The following is a 21,193-nucleotide window of genomic DNA, read 5'->3' as shown; positions in this document are numbered from 1 at the left end:
TTTTGTCTTCCCATGATGCTTCAATAGTGACTTCTCCCAACCTTTCTAAAAATATGAAATGATACTCAGCTTATACTTTATTTTTGGTCACAGCAACTTCTGAATACATCAATTAAGAAACTGAGCTTTGTGAACCTCAAGAGAATATCCACAGGATGAAACCACACATCCCTGAATCACTGATAAGAAGTAGAGGTTTGTGAAAATGTTATGTACTAGGAGATGATTATAAGAATAATTTATATAATAGCTTGCAAAGCACTTATGATAACTCTGGAAGGTTGTTATACCCGTTTCACAGATGAGGACACTGAGAATCAGTGATGTTTCATGACATACCAGATAGCTGGCAAACAGAGTTAGGATTCTAACTTGGATCTTCAGATTCCAAGTCCAGTGACCTCTCTGTTGTACCATGGTGGCAATGATGAAAAGTACATGATGTCAGGGCAAAGCAATTAGATGAGGAAAAACCAGAATCAGAATTACTCACTGTCTAGAAAGAAGCCTGCTCCTTTTACTATCAGGGGACAGGCTTCAAGGAATGTACTAGCAACTGGCCAGGCTTCTTGCAGTCTGCTGTTCAAATAAGGGTGGGGTCAAGCTACAAAAGATAACACTAGCTGGAAATCCTGGAAGCTGAGTCAGTGCTTGGGGACTGGGAACGGACAAACACAAAACAAGGCATTCCATCCAGCAATCCCTGTGGCACAGCCAGGATAGTGAATTGGAATAGGCTGCAATCTTTGATGCCAAAAGTAAGTCCAGTGGGGTTCTGGAGGGGTAGTGGGGCCATGGGAACACAAACACAGTGCAAGAAAATGGTATAGGGAAATAGCATAGATTTAAGTTTGAGAACAGAAAATCATAGTGCTTGTAACTTAAAATATCGTGTCCTCATCATTCCACATGCCACAAACTGACTTTATAGACAGCATGTAAAAACTGCCTTCTGTATATCTTGTGAAGAAGTTCTGGCTGAAACGTTACTAAAGTTCTTTGTAAGGAATGCAGGATTAGTTTGTGAACATTTTACACTGCCTGCACAAGGACTTTTCTAAAGACCTGGAAAAAGAAATGACAAGCCAAGAAAAAGAGCCATGATATCAGATCATTGGAATACAAGCTTTTAGATTTAGAAGAATATGACAGAAAACAGCCTTCTGGGTTTGCAACCATAAATAATATCTATGAGGTTAGTCATACGGAAATCAATGATCAGTAGGCATGGTTCCCACCATGCAATCTCTTGCCTGCATGCACACACACACACACACACACACACACACACACACACACACACACACTCTTGTGTAGGACATTTCTGCTGAGAAAATCCTTTGTTACCAGCTCTGTGGCAGTTGCTCATTCATGGCTACGTGCTCTGTTTGTCCCCCTCTTTGACCACTCATTTCCCCTCCAAAGTCTCTAATCCCTTGGTCTCTGGAAGCTGCCTGTGTGAATTCCAAACTACAGAGAGACTGCATTCACCTGGAAGGTTATAAAACCTAAAATGTGTCAATATTCAATCAGAGTATTATTTCTTAAATGTCTCACTCTATAAATGTGGAGGATGCTGAAATAAATCATTTAAGAAGTATCCACTCTGCTATAGATAAAGCCAAAAGTGCTTTACTTTTATAGTGTTGATGCTACAATGTGAAAGGAATCACAGGCATTTTTAGTTGATGAAAATAGTTTTCACAAGTAAGTCCTTGTCCAAGGGACTTTTCAAACTAAAAGCCTGTGAACAGTCTAAAATGTAGTTTTTGTTATAGACTTTTAGAGGATATGAGAATAGCCTATACAACTTTATTGCCAGTTTCCTCTAACTTAAACAAAAAAAAAACAAAAAACAAACTCTTGCCCATATTGTCTGTAATAACGAAGTATAAAAGAATCCAGTTTCACATGCTTACAAAGTCTTTAGTATTCTTACCTCATACTGTAGGTAGATGTGGGGAAAGAAAATTAGTACTAGGAAATATTTATTTGTGCTATGCATTTTCTTTGTCAAATCTTGATGTTTTTGCCTTTATAACAGCTCTCACATTTGAAATATTGAGAACAAATATAAGGAAAAATTCTTGAAACTAGCAATATGCATGGTTTTACAAACAACTGATACAAAGGAAGTTAAGATCATCAGAAACAAATCTGAATGTTCCTACCACCTCATTTCAGGCCCTGACCATCTCTCCCCTAGATTATTGAAACAATCTTTTTTAAAACAAAAATCCACTTCAATCTCTTTTCTAACTCCTTCCTTCCCAACCACTGTAGAATTGAGAGAAAAAAATACCCTTTGCAGAGCCAAACAAAACAAATTCCCATATTGTCCATGTCCAAAATAATATGTCTCAGTCTTCCCCCCTGAATCCATCACTATCTGTCAGGAGGTGGGTAGCATGCTTCATCCAAATGCTTCTGGAATTATTGTATGTCATTGTGTTAATCAGTTTTTTGGCTCTTCTTTATAAAGAAGAAGGTAGCGAGAGAGGAGAGTGCTCAGGGTCAGTGTCCTACGTTTCATGCAGTCCGTTACTATTCCTCTCTTGTCTCTTCCCTTTCCCTTGGACAGAGTGAAATCTCAGGGTCTTATCTTTTTTTTCCCCTTTCACATTACTCTTAGATACAATCTCTGTGGTTAGAGTTTGTTTCACTTGGAACTAATCCTTTTTGTAATCTACCCTCTCTTCCTTCTACCCTTTCCTTCCTGTTTCTGTATTGAGTGAAATGTATTTCTGTAACCCATGGGGTGTGTGTGTGTGTGTGTGTGTGTGTGTGTGTGTGTGTGTGTGTGTGTGTGTGTGTGTGTGTGTGTGTATTCTCTCCTTTGACAAGTTCAGATGAAAGTGAGGTTCAAGTGTTGTCTGCTCTCCTCCATCATTCTTTCTTATAGTCTTTTACTTGTACATCCAAATTATGTGAGATTATTTCCACCATCTTCCTTTCCCTTTCACATCCCCACCGCAGTGTATTCTTTATCTCCCTTTCTTTTCTTCCTTCCTTTCTTTCATCCATTCTTTCTTATTTTTAAGATAATCAAATCACTAAAGACAAAGAAAAATCATACAATATAACGTTCCCAGGCCCTTTTTCTTATAAAATCTCTTTATGATACATATACCAATTCTGATAAACCTACTCTGACAAGAACAAATATACGGGAAAATTCTTGAAACTAGCAATATGTATGGTTTTACAAACAACTGATACAAAGGAAATTAAGATCATCAGAAACAAAGAACAACTCACAGCCTCCTAGATCAATACCTTTTCCTAGATAACTCAATAAAACTTCTCCAGAAAAAAAGTTTGAAATTGCTTTTGCTCCAGGCTAGGAGATTAATATACAAAGATAATTTTTAAGGATATCCTGCTCCTAGGACTGGAAGGGAGCCAGCGTGCACACCCAATGGGCTAAGAATAAAACCGTTTTTAGTTTGCATGTGTGCTCCAGAGATAGAAACATGTAACATTCTAATGACATCAGGTTTTTACACCACCTGCATTTCCCAATGTGTCCTTGCACTCAGAGAATAATGTCCTTTTGCAAAGAGCAAAAAGAGGAAAAAACAGTTCAGCCAACTAACATATTGAAATGTCTGATGTTATATGCAATGTTCCATGTATACACACACTTCTTTGAGGAAATGGAGGGAGATACTTTTCATGCTTCTCCTTTGGGGCCAAGTTTGGTGAGTGTAATTTTGCAGCATTAAATTTTGAGGGAATGGTTTTAGGGAGGCTATTATAATACTACAAGAATGTTGTTCTGGGATTGACTTGAGTACACCGTAGTTTAGGGCCAATAATACAACAAAATGACACACTGGTAGATCATTAAACAGCTAATAAAATCAGATTTACATAGCAATAGGAGGGAAAGGATAGTCATAAGGTGATGTATCTGAGTTGATATATCTGGAAGTTGATGTCTCTGAGCAAAGATTTTGACCTGAGTTGCCCATTGTGTTCTGTCAGTCAAACCTGAGAGGGAATCTGGAACCCTTTGCTGTTTGTACTCTGGTGACCAGAAAGAATACCAAAGGCCTGAGCCTATATAGTCTCTTGAGTCAATTAGTAGTCGAGGATCTCAATATATTTTACATCAACAGCATTTATCAAGTGCCAGCTATGTGCCAGGCATTATACTAAGCACTGGAATATGGAATATATTTATTGGAATTTCCTATGGACATGTTCTCCTATCTTAGGATTTTCAATACTGGTTCCAAAGGGAATTCAAGACCCATATTTTTGGTAAGATATATGAAGATCCCTCCCCCCACAAAGCCTCCATCTAGTCCAACAAATCTTGGTAAGATGGGAAAATAAAATAGAAACAAACTTGTTCTGTTAGCAGGAATATTAGCAAACATGGCTAGCTTGTAATTATGGGAAAATCAATTGATTTTAAGCCTTTTCTGTTACTGGTAAGTTTTATAAGTAACTCAGAAGCTCTGGGGAGGGGTTGATCCAATTCATTCAATGAGTCATCTTTAGAAGATCTGTCTATGCTAATAAGGAAATTTGGAGAATGGCAGTGTGGTATAATGGAAAGAGGACTGCACTACTTATCAATAGACCTGAGTTATTGAACAGTCTTGCCAAGGCCTCCTTGTGTGACCTTGGACAAAAATTACTTGTACTGGAACTAGATGATCTCAGAGATCCCTTCCAGCCATAATAATCCATGATTCTAAGTCTGATTAGATGACATAGAGCACTGGACTTGGAATCCGGAAGTTTTGGGTTCAGATTGAGCTTCAGACATTTAGTTGTATGACTTTGGGCAAATCATTTAACCCCAATTTCTTCATCTGTAAAATGAATGTTGGACAGTAGCCTCTAAGTTGATTTTCAACTCTGCATCTATCTTCTTGTAATCCTATGCACAAGGCAGAAACACTAGCCCAATTATTCAATCAGTAAGTCAACAAACATTTATTGAGTACTTACTGTGTGTCAGACACTGTGTTAAGTGGTGAGAAAATGAATACCAGCAGAAAGACAGCTTCTGGCCTCAAGGAGCTTACATTCTAATAGAATGAAGATAATATAAAAAGTGAAGTTGAAATAGGGGGAGTTACCCAATTATAAGAGTAAGCACCCCAACATACACAGGAGGACTTGCTATCACCGGTTCTTAGATCTGCATTTATAAAAGGAAAGGCAACTTTTGAGGGGTCAACTCTAATCAAGCACATGTATCATTCATTTAGTTCAGGAGAAAAAGTTAGCTCTCTTCAGAGAAAATACAGAGAAATCTAAATCAACAGACATGGCTTCCAAACTGTCTGACCATGAACAATACATACATCACAAATCAACAAAAAGATACAATTTCCTGACCATAGTTACCAGAGAGGAAAGCAGCAGCATCTGGGTTTTCAAAGTTGGAGGCGCTGCTTAACGACTTTGCAGAGTCTCATCTGGCACACAAACCTTCTTCCAAAAACTAGCCCTAGAGTAAAACCTCTCCTTAGAGAATTTATACATTTTTTAGAGCCAGAGGTCATCACAACCCTTGAGAATGAGTGCCTCATTAACAAAGGTGTGAGCCTCCCTATAAATCTTCCCAGGCTCATTAATGGGTGCAAAAGATCTTCTTTAATCACATTATTCAATCAGAGGCACTTTATACTAAAACAAAAACAGCAAAAGATCCTACTTTGCTTGCCATTACACCAGTTTGGGCACATGGTAGAAAAAGTCCTGAGAATAGCTAAGAGAGGAGTGACTATTGTTTTCTTACTTTTACACCATGTTATGAAGGGGAATAGAAGTGCATTAAGTTGAGAGATATGCTTTTCAAACATGTTTGTCCGTTTATGAAGCATGTCTTATGCAGAAAAGAAATAGAAAAGGGTTTTTCTCTGAGTACTCCTACTCAGAGGCTACAGTGCCAATTGCTTCAAGTACCAGAATACTACAGACCTAACTAACATTCACAGTTACAAAAAGGGGATTGATATAGCAATCTACACAGGAAAGGCTGAATTGATGAAGATTACTTCTTGCCTAAATTATGTCATGCAGTTGGGTGGACAGACTATTGAGTTAGACTTTTGGTACTAATGTCTTGGACAGAAATAAAGATAGACAATGATCAAGGTCCAATATTGCTATTTTTGTCTTTGAACCTTCAGGACCTAGCACTATTCTTTTAACATGGTAGGTGCTCAATGGCTACTTCTGGTATTGATTTGAAATGAATTGAATTTACATGCCAGAACTTCAAAAAGTTGATACTAAGTGTTCATTATCTTCTTAGTCTGGCATAATTGAAATAAAAAATCTTGAATTTGGGGTTAAAGGATGTAGTTTTGAGTGCTCTGTCTCTCCTAATGGTTACTTGTGTGATCCTGGCCTCTCTGACGCTCAGTTTCCTCATCCGTAACAAAGAGATTGGATTAAACCTCTATTTTCCCATCTGTTCTAAAACAACAATGCTTTGATTTTCTGAATGGAAGAGAGACATTATGCCAGATTTTAAGTTGAAAATTGTGAAATCTTTTCAAATATCCCAAGCTGCTCCTGAAACAAAATTCCATGTTTTCGATATCCATTTTGTCTCAGTGATGCTAGCTATAAATTAAGGAACATCAAAGTTCCCAAGAAATCAAAATTTCAAGTAAGCAAATAACAACAGAGAGCTACATGGTGGGCATAAATAGAATGGAACTCATTAACAAGGTTAGTTTGTACATAAGACATGGAAATTTTAAAATTTAATCATTATACACTTAGAAGAGGATGTAGTACAATTACACAACTTGAGTTGGGTGGTTAGATACTTTCTATGTATGATCAGTGTGTAATCTCTCTCTAGGTCCGCTCTTCCCACTAATGAAGAATTATGGGAGAGTGTGGCTCAGGTTGAAGGAGAGAAATGGTTTATTTTTACTCTTATTACTGTGTATTATTTCATTAAATGAATTTGCTTTGAACTAGTTAGTTGGGTCCTCTCACTGACTAATAGAGTTAAACAGAAGAAAGGGTGCTTTTGTTTTCCCCAGATTCTCTATTTAGGAGTTATGGGAAGACACAGACAAGAATTACACAAAATGACATGTGAATTGTATGTAATTGGCACCTTCCACATCAATAAACTCACTCACCCATAGCTAGGGAGGGCAACTTGGATTTTGACTTGAGTACTGGAATGCATAATTGTGGCTCTTTACTAAAGTATTAAAGCAAACCTTATCTGACAATATAGAAAATCAGGGGTGGGAGGGGGGCCCCTGGAAGGAAAGATAATTTTTGTTTCCATGAGATGTTAAACATTTGATAATTATTTATTAAGTATTTTATTTATACAGAGCACTGTGATAGATGATGAGAGCTATGATGAAAAGATAGATGGTCATTTCCATTACAGATTTTATAATGATCACCCCAGCAAAAGGAAGGGAAAGTTAGAAATATTTGTTACTCAATATAGCAACAGATTAAGATACCCTCCACCATTGCACTGTTATTACATTCTGTAGATTCTCAAGTTGGAAAGCAAATAGTAATACTAATGATAATAAAAGTAATAATAACTAGTATTTATATAGCACTTTAAGGTTTGCAAAAACCTTATGAAATATTATACCTTGCTAATATTAACTCATTCTATTCTCACTAAAACCCTGAAAAATGAGTGCTCTTGTTACCCCATTTTACAGATGAGGAAATTGAAGAAGCGAAGTCATCTGAACAGGATCATGCAAGTGACTTGAGGTCAGATGTGAACTCAAGTCTTTCTGATTCTAGGCTCAAGACTCTAGCCATTATGCAACCCAGCCACCACCTAGATGCCTAGCTCACCTAGTCAAAGGATGAAAGTGTCAATATGTAACATTTGAGGAAGGATTAAAGAACTCCACATATTTAGAGGGGGCAGTAAGGATAGTGAAGGGTCTCAAGTTCTTACCCTGCTGACTCCACTCTCTGGGCATCTTCTAGCTTGTCAGTAGCAAGTCAGGTCAAGAAACATAAGCACTTACTATGTGCCACACATTGTATCTTTCCTAAAATGTAATACCCAGAACTGAACATAGTATTCCAGACATGATCTGTCCTGCAGGGACCAATGGTGCCATCACCTTCTGTTGGAAATGATATCTCCATTAATTCAGATTAACCTCACATCATCTCTTTTAACTTCCAGGCCAAATACTGATTCAAATTGAACTGTTTCTCCCTGTCACTAAAATTTCTAAAATTAACTCAGAGAAATTGCAGTCTCACCCTTCCAGTGTTAGAAATTCCTTTAGAAATGCTGACTAATCATAGTTTTCTCAAGGGTTCAGGCCTCTTAATATTCAGAGCTTGGGTGCTCACTCTACCTGTGGATTCCCCAGGAGACAATGACTAACCAGAAACACATGGATTGTTCCAGGCTTGAGTGTGGTGGGCCCTTAAGTCAAAGCATAAAGCCATAACTGTTGAAAATTCAAGTTATCGGAAGGGTGGATCTAAGATGGCTGAGTAGAAATATGCACATACTCTAGCTTGTCCTCCACAGCCCATAAAATACTTGTAAAAAAAGACTCTCGACATATTCTGTGGCAGAAGCCACAGAACGATGGAGTGGAGATTTCCAGCCCAGGGTGACTTGTAAGGGCAACAGGAAAGGTCTGTCACACTGGACATGGAGTGGAGCACAATCCAGCCTTGGCCACATAGCACCGGGAGGAGCAGGGCCAGAGAAGGCCTCAGGGGCAGAATCTCCAGCAGCACCATCAGCTGTTCCCAGATCCTTCAACTCACAAATTGCTATGGTGACGGCATAGCTTACCGAGAGGAGCAAGTCTTATGCCTGACCAGCAGGCTGCTTGTCCTCCTGTGGAGCTCACGAGTAAAAGAATGAGGCAGGAGAGCAGGTCATGAAGCAACTCTGATTTATTCAAGCAAGCACTCTGATTATATAGTCTCTGCCAGCCAGCCCAATGAACCATGGTAACACACACAAACAAACCTGAAACTATAGTAATGAACACAAGCTGGAACTATAGTAACAAACACAAACCAGGGGTGGGGCTGTCCTTTCCAGCACCATCTTGTTCACCCTTCCCTGCACCGGACTCAGTTTACCTGATGTCCATCAGTGTGGCGTCCCAGATGGTGTGGTGGTCAGCGCCCCTTACAACAAATGCCAAAGGCAACTTCAAAGGTCAATGAGAGGGCTTTTTCACCTCCCTGACAAGGGAGCAGGGTCCTCCCCTAGCCCTGGCTCCAGGCAGCAGAGGGATGGTAGCCCTGCTTGGCTACCACAGCCACAGGCAGCAGCCAGGTCTATTGTTCCATTGCTGGAGTGCTCAGCCTAAAATGTCTGGGGGAATTGAACAGCTGATCTAAATCTCAGCTGCTAGGCCAGCCAGGGAGTAAACTCCTCTCACTTGATTGTGCTACCTTGGAGGAACTGAGATCTTACAGGTCCCCAGAGTATACCCTACTCTTGACAAAGGGCCTAAAAGTCAACTAACTTTTTGGGAAAATGCCCAAAAATGTGAAAAAAATAAGACTATAGAAGGTTACTTTCTTAGTGAATAGATATTCTCTTCCATGCTTTTAGATGGGGAAGAACAATATTTAACATCAGGGAAAGACATAAAAGTCAAGGTTTCTGCATCCCAAACCTCCAAAATAAATGTGCAATGGTCCCAGACCATGGAAGAGCTCAAAAAGGACTTTGAAAATCAAGTAAGAAAGGTGGAGGAAAAATTGGGAAGAGAAATGAGAGTGATGCAAGAAAATCAAGAAAAGCAAGTCAACAGCTTGCTAAAGGAGACCCCAAAAAATGCTGAAGAAAATTACACCTTTAAAAATAGGCTAACTCAATTGGCAAAAGAGTTTCAAAAAACCAATGAGGAGAAGAATGTTTTAAAAAGCAGAATTGCTTTATGAGAAACCAAGAAATTACAAAACAAAACTAAAAGAATGAAAAAATGTAATATAATGTGAAATACATCATTGGAAAAACAACTGAACATAGTTCCAGGAGAGACAATTTAAAAATTATGGGACTACTTGAAAGTCATGATCATAAAAAAGAGACTAGACATCATCTTTCATGAAATTATCAAGGAAAACTGCCCTGATATTCTAGAACCAGAGGGCAAAATAAATATTGAAAGAATCCACCGATCATCTCCTGAAAGAGATCCAAAAAGAGAAACTTGCAGGAATATTTTAGCCAAATTTCAGAGTTCCCAGGTCAAGGAGAAAATATTGCAAGCAGCTAGAAAGAAACCATTTGAGTACTGTTGAAATACAATCAGGATAACACAAGATCTAGCAGCTTCTACATTAAGGGATTGAAGGGCTTGGAATATGATATTCCAGAAGTCAAAGGAGGGGTGGAGCCAAGATGGCAGAGTAGAAAGACACACATACGCTAGCTCCCAAACCCACAGCCCATAAAATATCTGTAAAAAAGAACTCCCAACAAATTCTGGAGCAGCAGAAGACACAGAACAATGGAGCAGACGAGATTTCTGTTCCAAAGAGCCCTGAAAACTTTTCACCAAAGGTCCATTGTGCTGTGGACCCGGAGCAGAGCCCAACCCTGCCTTGGCCGCATGGCACCAAGAGGAACGGATCCGAGTAGGCTTCAGGGACTGAATCTCCAGCGGCCGTGCAGGTCCCTCCACCCACGAGCCCCAAAGATTGGTGCGAGGGTCTTCTCAGTTTGCCGAGAGGGGAGTGGGGTGCCCCCATAACTCAGGCCCCCTCAGGAGGCAGCAGTGGAGGCGGGAGCAGACCAGGGCTCCCCAAGCAGGCAGGAGCCTGGATCCATTGTTGAAGGTCTCTGCATAAACCCCCTGAGGGAACTGAGCCCTGTGAGGCCACCCTGACCCCACCTGAGCACCTGAACTTAATCTCACACTGAATAGCAGCCCTGCCCCTGCCAAAGCCCTGAGGCTAGGAAGCAGCATTTGAATCTCAGACCCCAAGCGCTGGCTGGGCAGATGTGGAGGCGAAGTGGGTGTGAAGAGAATATTCAGAAGTCAAGTCACTGGCTGGGAAAATGCCCAGAAAAGGGAAAAAAAACATGACTATAGAAGGTTACTTTCTTGGTGAACAGGTATTTCCTCCCTTCCTTTCTGATGAGGAAGAACAATGCTTACCATCAGGGAAAGACACAGAAGTCAAAGCTTTTGTATCCCAGCCCACTCAATGGGCTCAAGCCATGGAAGAGCTCAAAAAGGACTTTGAAAATCAAGTTAGAGAGGTGGAGGAAAAACTGGGAAGAGAAATAAGAGACATGCAAGTAAAGCATGAAAAACAAGTAAACAGAAGTCAAAGGAACTAGGATTAAAACCAAGAATTACCTACTCAGCAAAGCTGAGTATAATACTTCAGGGGAAAAATGGCAATTCAATGAAATAGAGAACTTTCAAGCATTATTGGTGAAAAAACCGGAGCTTCAAAGAAAATCTGACTTTCAAATACAAGGATCAAGAGAAGCATGAAAAGGTAAATAGGAAAGAGAAATCACAAAGGACTTACTGAAGTTGAACTGTTTACATTCATACATGGAAAGATAATATTTATAACTCTTGAAACTTTTCTCAGTATCTGGATAGTTGGAGGGATTATACAGCCACCCACCCTCCCCACCTCCCCCACACATAAACACATACACACACACATATCTGTGTATAGATATATATGTGTGTGTGTGTGTGTGTGTGTATGTATATATATGTATATATATATACATATATATATGGAGAGAGAAAGAGAGAGAGGGAGAGAGGGAGAAAGAAAGAGAGAGAGACAGAGAGCACAGGATGTGTTAAATAGAAAGGGGTCATATCTAAAAAAATTAAATTAAGGGGTGACAGAGGAATATATTGGGAGGAGAAAGGGAGAAATAGAATGGGACAAATTATGTCTCATCGAAGAGGCAAGAAAAAGCTTTTCAAATGGGTGGGAAAAGGGGGGAGGTGAGAGAGGAAAGTGAAGCTTACTCTCATCACATTTGGCTCAAGGAAGGAATAACATGCACACTCAATTTGGTATGAAAATCTATCTTACATTACAGGAAAGTAGGGGAAAAGGGGATAAGCAGGGTGGGGGGGGTGATAGAAGGGAGGACAAACGGGAGGAGGGAGCAATTAGAAATAAACACTCTTGAGGAGGGACAAGGTAAAAAAAAAGAGAATAGAAGAAATGGGAAAGCAGGATAGAATGGAGGGAAATGTAGTTAGTCTTATACAACATGACTATTATGGAAGTCATTTGCAAAACTACACATATATGGCCTATATGGAATTGCTTGTCTTTTCAGTGGGGGTAGGTGAGGAGGAAGGAAGGAAGAGAAGTTGGAACTCAAAGTTTTACGAACAAATGTTGAAAATTGTTTTTGCGTACAACTGAGAAATAAGAAACACAAGTAAGGTATATAGAAATTTATCTTGCCCTACAATACAAGAGAGAAGATGGGGATAAGGGAAAGGAAGGTTGTCAGAAGGGGCGGAACATTGGTTGAAGGGGCAATCAGGATACATGGTGTTTTTGGAGGGAGGAGGGGAAAGATGGGGAGAAAATTTGGAACTCAAAATTTTGTGGAAATGAATGTTGAAAACTTAAAATAAATAAATGAATTAAAAAAAAGAAAACTGAAGTTATCTTACTGTTTCAGCTAATGGAAAAATTTGTATCTCTATACATCTCCTGTGATTGATACCACACTGAGATAACAACAGGGAAACGGAAGTATATTTCTTTATGTGGTTCACCTCAGGGTATTTCTCTGATGAGAACTGAGTCACACATCTGTTTCTTTCCCAATGTTCCTCTTTTATTTTAAGTTTCACAATCATTCATTTTGTAGTATGTGGCAAAAGAGCAATTGGTGTAACTCCATAAACATATGAACTCTTCTTCTACATTTAACTTTGAAGTGGATGGACTTTGGTCTTCTCAGGTCTTACTTCCTTATGTTAGACTGTAAATCTAATTACTCATGACTGTCAAAAAACTCTGAAAACATTTCCCTCTAACCCCATAGCAACTTTCAGATTTAGGGCTAATTATCTTGGTTGTTTTCTTCTGTCTTTCCCTCTCTCTTCTGGCCTGTTCCAGTTCTAACTTACATAGCCTTGAGACCTATCTGGATTCTCTTAATAAGTTCTTCTCTCTATCATTCTTTATCATTTTCCCCATTATTTTATATAGTGACAAGTCTGGAAACAATTTCATCCCTTCCCAATCACAACATTTGGGTAAGACCAATTACCTGGAAGTCAGCTATGTTCAACCAATATTGTTCTGCACCAACAGTGTGCTTCCATGATATCACACCATGGACCTTTGTGATCATTTATTTCCACTCCTCTACTTTGATGGGGCCAAGGTAAACCATCAATTAATCAGTTGTTGTGTGTGTCCTTGATTCTTGAAGAGGATTATGACATCAAGATGATGACATGACTTGCAGTTGACTTTGATTTGCTTGAAGGAGGGCTGTGCAAGGTCACCAACCTCACTTTTTTTCTCCAGAGCCATCTAGGTCCAGTGGCCAAATATTCATCAGGGTGATTAGAGATGGCCCAGGATTAAATGGGAGACCCTGGCTAAAGTCTTATCAGATTCCCACTTTGAGTGAGATATACTCATTCAATGAACAGGCCTCTTTAAGTAGTTACTCAAGGGATGGCCCTTTTAGTAAAAAAAGTTGAACTGGATAGGGAAGACCCTCAGGGCTCCTGGCTTAAAAAGAAACAATTACTATTCAGTATTTACATTCACTCTCTGCTAGGAGGGTGGGGACCTGTTGTCCAATCTATGAGCTCCAAAGTGAATTGGATTTAAGGCTTGGTCTTAATTAATGGCCAATTTAATCAATAATCGTTGGTTACATGCCCATTATGTGTCAGGTACTATGGGAAGTATTTGAGGTATAACAAAAATGAAACAGTTCTTGCCCTGAAGGATTCAATTTCAATTCAATTAAATAAACATTTAAGTGCCAGACACTGCCCTAAACTTTGGGGACACAAAAGTGGTGGGAATACAAACAGAAGCAGAAGACAGTCCTTTCCATCAAGGAGCTTACTCTAATGGAGGAGAGAACATGCAAATAAATATATACAAAACAAACAACATATGTGGCAAATAGGAAATAATTAAAAGAGAGATCACTGGAATTAAAAGGGGTTGGGGAAGGCTTCCTGTGAAAGGCGGAATTTTAGTCCCATTTATAGGAAGTCAAGGATGCTAGCAGGTAGAGCAGAGAAAGGAGAGCATTCCAGGCATAGGGGACAACCAGAGAGAATGCTCCATGCTAAGAGTTGGAACATATTGCTCATGAGACAGCCAGGAGGCTGGTGTCACTGGATCAAGGAGTGCATGGAAGGTGTAAAGGTTAAAAAGACTGGAAAGATAGAAAGGACAAGATCATGAAGGAGTCTGAATGCCAAATAGAGCATTCGGAATTTGATCCTGGAGGTGTTCGAGAGCCACTGGAGTTTCTTGATTAGAGTTTTGGCATGATAGAATCTGTTCTTTAGGAAAATCACTTTGGTGGCTTAATGGAGGATGGATTACAGTGAGGAGAGACTGGAGGCAGGTGGATGCACCAGTAGTCTTTTGCAATAATCAATGCATGAGGTAATGAGAGCCTGAACCAGAAGGGTGGCAGTGTCAGAGGAGAGAAAGGGTCATATCTGAGAGATGTTATTGTGGGCCCTGCTTGGATACAGAACAGTGAGGAATCCAGAATGACTCCTGGATTGAAATCCTGAGGGACTGAGAAGATGGTGTTGTCTTCTACGGAAGGTTTAGGGAGAAAGATAATGAATTTTGCTTTGAGTTTATTGAGTTTAAATTGTCTACTGGACATTCAGTTTGAGATATCTGATAGGCAGTTAGAGATGTGAGATTTGAGATCTGCAGTGAGACTGAGGCAGGAAAAGCAGATGTGATAAACATCAGCAAAAAGATGGTATTTAAATCCATGAGAGCTGATGGAAATCACCAAGTAAAACCAATACTCTATTGTTGAAATAACACACACACATATAAACATAAGCATATATAGATGAATAAACCTGTACACATATGTTTCACAGGTAATACCAAGCGTGCCAATTGCTAGGTAAGCACATGGGATGGCTGCTAGCAGGTGTTCTAGCACAGGTTCACTCTTGATCTAGGCAGACAGAAAGGTAGGAACAGAGACACAATAAGGGATTAAATAAGCTAGCTTAATTTATTCTAGTTTAGTCTTCTCAAAGGGAGTTCTTGATCATGGGAGCACCAACTCCTACAAGATTCCCTAATCACCTTTCTTGCAGAGGCTAGCAAGAAGTGGGGGCAACTACTCCTATGTCTCAATGGGGTCAGTCTAGACAGGCACAGCATTTGAGCTTGTGCACTCCCCTAAATCCTCCCAAGCCTAAGTGGGGGCTGGATGAGGCAAGCATGTGCATTCCTCTATGCATTACACAAATCCCAAATTCCCACTTACTGACCTGTGCCTACCTGATTTATAGGGCAATGAACAAAGAAGGCATATTGCCAGCATAGCCTCACAGGTTAACTTCAGCAATATCGACCTCTAGCACAAGCATAGTAAATACCACACTTATGTCATCCTTATATCTCACTGTACAACTGTGGTGGAGATGTTTATAAGTCATGAGCCTAGGAAATATTATCTAACACCTGGGAACTAAAGATTATTATGGCCATGGATCCTGAGAACTAAACACTAAGAAAGAAAAACAAAACCCTCATAACATACAAGCAAAATCCTTACAATATATAAATGTATATGTGTATAGAAGTAAGCACAACGTAATTTTGTGAGTGAAGTATTAGGATCTGGCAGGGTAGCCAGTGGGGGAGGGAAGAACGTACAAAGTGACTTACCCAGTTCATATTAACAAGAAATCTAAAGCTACAATGAAGATCTAATTTCCAGCCCAATGCTCTTTTCCAAAAAGGGTTAAAAATGATGTACTCAACTTTGAGAAAAGCAAATCATACTACCTTGGTAGCAAAAGGATGGAATTTGTGGCATTGTGTGATCATTGTCAACTTTATATTTTTGATGCCATTGTTTGATATTATATAAATGATAGTGCTCCAATATGAAGGAATCACTCAGTCTTAAATAGTCCTAATATCCACAGAAACACAGGCAAAGCAGACAGTTTGTACCTCTCCACTGTTAACTCTCTGTCAGGTGGATAAGGCTTGCAGGTTTTTGATTGGATGAATTCTTGACTTGCTCCAGGGTCCTTGAGTCAATCCCCTTCTGTTGCCTTAGTTAGCATTTGATCTTCCTACCAATTTATGGTCCCAATAAAGAAAACTTCTCCTACCTGACCTTTGCTCAAACTTGATATCAATAAGGGATTTGAAGAACTTTTCTACTACATTTGAGACTCCTCCTCTTTCATCAGGCACCAGTCACCTATTCTCAATCAAGTCCACTTTTAAGGGTGTATAATCTTGATACCTGAACCACAAATTATACTGTTTCCTCCCCAGCATTTCTCCTTCATGCTCAGGCTGGGGAAAGTTTCTTTCATGTAGGGAGGGGGCTCTATTGATTTATTGCTATTACGTATTTGTATGGTTTTGTTTTGCTTGCATAGTGTGTTGCATAACAATAAAACACATGATTATATCACCTTCCTCAGTACTGGATTTCTAGAAATCCAGAATCCAGAAACTTGCTTTAACCAAAACCATGAGGCCAAACATTGACATGCTGTTAATATACTCATTTGAATAATCTGAGATTAATTACTCTGATTTCTTTCAGATGATTCTTTTATCCCGGCTTCAGTTTTCATGAAGCTCTTCTGGATCTTTTGGACATAAACAATGGAGATAGAGCAGCAGTGAGCTGTGGGGTCTTAGAAGTAGATGAACCACTGGCCAATAAGAGAACACACACAGTGAAGAAGGAGAAAAGAGCTTTTCCATTAATTAACATGCTGGACTGGAGAGTGAGGGAAGAGGGCTATTGAGATCACACGAATCCCAAGCAATCCTGGACTTCAGAGCCCATGGAAACCATGGTGATTGGGGTGATCCTCACTTTGTTTGCCATTATTCTGGTGACTTTTTGTATCCTGTGCTGGTCTAGCTACAACAAGTTCCCCTGGAATCAGCACCAAGACAGAATTCCAAACTTTACTTTGGTCACTTTTCACAGGGAAGCTTCTCTTATTGTAAAACCTGTTGGTCAGCATTCTAATTCCCATTCATCCCCCAACCAAAGGAATTTATTTTCCTTTACGTGAAGTCTTATCTGGGATTACTCAGAACTCACCTATATGTCTTCTGATGTCTATGAAGCAGCCAATAGTCATAAAGGAGACTTTGGAGCTGAAAACATAGCCCCTTCTTTGGAGGATATTATGGAATTGACAGATGGACACTGCATGACTAGATCTCTCCATGAACCATAACAATGTCCTATAGGTTGTTGAAGTTTCATACACTCACACTTGTTCTCTATTATTATAAGATTAAGTGATAATGAAAGTCAAATAAGAAAGTTTACCTGCTTTCCAGAAAGAAATGAATAAACTCAAACCAATTCTACATTTATTAAAAATGTTTATTCACTTGTGAAAAACTCAAGTGATGGTACCTTCCTTCCTTATAGCAAGAAGACAAGAGATTTTGACTTTCTAAAATCAAAGCAGTTCCTAGGGAGTGTTTTCTGAAAACCAAGCAAGTTGGACCACCTCAGCTTTGTGACATGGCTGAGTTACCAGGCTAACTGGAGCTTAATGGCCTCTCCTATCCTTTGAAACGGGTTATGACAGAGGAAATGTTTTGGAGGCAGGCGTTGAATTGTTGTATGTAATAAAGAGCTAGCAGGCCAGTTTGAGAGGAATGGAGACTGTGTCACTGGGAATAATATGACTGGGAAGGTAGGTGGAAGGCAGATGGAGGAGGGATTTAAAACACAAAGCTGAGGATTTCGCATTTTTTCCCAGAGTCAATAGAGAGCCACTGAAGAATTTTGAATCTGGGACTTGACATGTTTAGATTTGTGTTTAACATTTGGCAGTTGTATGATGGAGCAGGGGTTCTGAACCTGATGACCATAAACTTGTCCTTAAAAACATTTTTGTAACATCATTTCCATGTAGTTGAGAATGTTTTTGCTTTAAATGTGATCATTAATTTATTTTCCTTATGCTGAAACATTCTCGTAATAAATCAAACTTTGAATGATGGATAGTCTTTTAAAAATATTTCTGTATTTTTATTCAGATATTATTTAAATGCTTTTTCATCAAAATTCATTGGTGGTAATGATCTTTATTTTTTTCTGTTTTATATTTTTCTGGCTAAAATATTAATCTCTAGTGGTCTCCTAAAAGAGGCTTGGTATTATGTTTTCCTTCTTAATTTTTGAGAATAATATATGTAGTAGAAAAACTATTTTCTCTTTACAAATTTGATAAGTTTCACCTATAAATATTTGTGGCCCCAAATTGTTTTTTTTTTTTGTTTTTCATATCTTTGTGTCTCATTTATTCCTATTTTCTTTAATCACATTGTTTCATGTTCAGTAGATCTGAATATTTTGTATTTTTGTGAGTAATTATCCAGTTCTTTCAAATCCACAGGTTTGTATATAAATTTAATGTATTTTGCAAACCTTAAAATAATCTATAAATGCTAATTGTTAGCTATTATTGTTGAGTCACTCAGGCCTATTAACCCATTAGCATATAAATGTTAATATAAAGAGAAAGAAATTTCAGAAGACCAAAGAGGAAAAGCAAGAAGTAGGGAGCAACTAGATGGTGCAGTGAGTGGATAGAACACTGGCCCTGGAGTCAGGAGTGCCTGAGTTCAAATGTGACCTCAGACACTTACTTGTTGTCTGGGCAAGTCGCTGAACCCCAATTGCCTCAATAAAGAAACAAACAAACAAAAAACCCCTAAGAACTAGAAGAGGAAGTATAATAAGAATTAAGGCAAAAAAGTAGCTGCAAGCTACTTCTTCCTTCCATTTACTATTACTGGAACCTAGTTTACCTGGGCAACTGAGGCCCTCAGAGAGGAAGATGGCTTTTCCATGTACTATGACCCTGCTACCTGGCCTACCTTGAGAGCAACATTGCCCTCACGCCAAAGGCCAGCAGAAATGCCTGGTACAGCCTCTTTGGAGGCAGGGCTGAGTGGTTGCAGGAGTGAGAGAGGAGCAGGAAAAATTACAAGAGCAAGGGAGATACAGGCTAAGTAACTTCTCATGAATCACAGGGCATAGAGTGTCAGGCCTAGTGCCAGGAAGATCTGAGTTCCAGATACTTGTTAACTGGAAGATACATGTTATTTAAGCGCCTACTGCCTCAGTTTCCTCATCTGTAAAATGGGTATAATAATAGCACCTACATGCCAGGGTTGTGAGGATAAAAATTAGGTAATGTTTGTGAAGCACTTTGCAAATCTTAAAGCATTACTTTAAGCCACACTTTAAATTCCTGGAGTCCAGGGGCCTTGTCTTTTACATCTTTCTATCTCCTCAATGGCAAGTGCATTGCCTTAGAAATAGTCCATGTGCAGTAAAAGTTTGTGAAAGAAATGGATGGATGAATGATATGGACTTAGGACTGTCTTTCAGGGGTAGGGAATCTGTAGCCTCAAGGCCATATGTAGCCCTCTAGGTCCTCAAGTGTGGCCCTTTGACCGAATCCAAATCAATCAGTCAGAGGGTGGAACTTGAGTACCTAGAGTGCCGCATGTGGCTTTGAGGCCACAGGTGCCCTACCCCTGCTTAGACATTAGCACATTTCTCATCACTTACCGACACCCCCACCTTCCTATTCCAACAGGAGAGGCCTCCCCTCTTCTGGGATTTTATTGATAATTTTCAATTGTTTCATCTTATACATTCATGGAGAAGAAGGAAATAAAAATATATTATATTGATGCCCATTCCCTTCCCCCCAGCCTTTTCTTTGTCCAACCTACAAAATGCTCAAAATGCTAATAGGAGTAGGGCCAGACAAAATAGGACTGTGGAAAGCTCACTGGTGTTGGGAGGGGGATTACATGATTTTAACCAGAAAATGAATATTGTCTCTCTCCTTTGCACCAAACATGAGTCACTCTTTTAGGAAAGTGTGTTTGCTCCCCAACACCCTACTCCATTAAAGCACCTTCAGGGGATTCTGCTTCCTTCAATTCAATAGAAGTTAGAAAACGGTGCACTCCTCCTGGAAGGAAGCAAGTCATCAGGTAATTTTGGCAGAAACATCAGGTTTTATTGAAATCTGGGAAAGAGGGAGTCTATGGGTTACTGTTGGTTTCATTAGAATTGGCAATAAACTGTGATTTCACAGATATAGGGAATTCCCAAATGAGGAAACTTGTTCCATCAATTTGCATCTTATGCACATTGGTACATATGTGGTACCTTGTACACTACTTGTGGTACAACTATGGTACCTTGTCTGAAATTTAGAGTCTTAGATATCTCTTAGAGCACCGAGAAATGACTTGTGTGGGGATAAAAAGTCAGTGTTCATTAGGGACAAAGTTTAAATCTGCCCTTTCAGGCTGCCAGGCAGGCTGATCTCTTTGTGGGTTGTATGATGAGAAAAAAGCAAGGGTGGAATTTCCAGCTCAAAATGGGAGGCGCCTTCTCAGAAGGGGTGGGACAAAGGCTGCCTCAGGGCCTCTACTAAAACTATCCAAAAAAATCTTTCCTGTGTGGTTGAAGTTTTAAAACTGCTATCTATCAACCAAAGGAAGACACACTGCAACAAGGGGTGCACACTAGTTCCTCATAAACCTCGCTTTTTCAAAGCCATCTTTTGCTGTCCAGGAGACTCTGAGAGGCCAGTGTCAGCTGCTCCAGGTAAAACAGTGCCCTTCCTCTCACTGCCTTTCGTAGTGATCCAGCCCCTCTCTCTGACTGGGGAGGGGCTGCTGCCTGTAGCTGCCAGAAAACCAAAGAACAAAAAGCGGGCGGGAGATGTGTGGAACAGGACCCTCCTCAGCTCAGTCAACCAAAGTGAGTGAACAGAGGCCAGCAGGGATGGCTGCTGGGAACAAAGTATGTCTTTGCCTTCAAATGATTCTGTTCCCATTTGTGGGATGCATACACTCATAGTTCAGAATTTGAGTTGAAAGGGGTCTTAGAGATCATATAATCCAATTCCTGAGTCTTACAGATAAGGAAACTAGGGCCTGGGTAAGA

At 39.6% G+C, this 21,193-nt stretch overlaps 1 long non-coding RNA gene across 4 annotated transcripts in view; it reads left to right on the top strand.

The window, feature by feature from the left end:
- The first annotated feature begins 234 nt into the window (after nt 1–234).
- LOC140501033 (uncharacterized) overlaps nt 235–21,193 on the top strand; it is a 34,428-nt gene continuing 13,469 nt past the window's right edge. For 3 of the 4 annotated variants that reach the window (XR_011966032.1, XR_011966033.1, XR_011966027.1), the window contains exons 1-2: nt 236–758; nt 16,784–20,851. This is a non-coding gene — a long non-coding RNA (uncharacterized lncRNA). Of the gene's footprint in view, nt 759–16,783; nt 21,008–21,193 lie in introns of all 4 variants that reach the window. The other variant, XR_011966034.1, reaches the window with a different exon arrangement.

The sequence above is a fragment of the Notamacropus eugenii genome, chromosome 1 (assembly GCF_028372415.1).
Source record: "Notamacropus eugenii isolate mMacEug1 chromosome 1, mMacEug1.pri_v2, whole genome shotgun sequence".
Lineage (NCBI taxonomy): Eukaryota > Metazoa > Chordata > Mammalia > Diprotodontia > Macropodidae > Notamacropus > Notamacropus eugenii.
The sequence above is the reverse complement of the archived record's forward strand: the minus strand, read 5'-3'. Positions and strand labels throughout refer to the sequence as shown.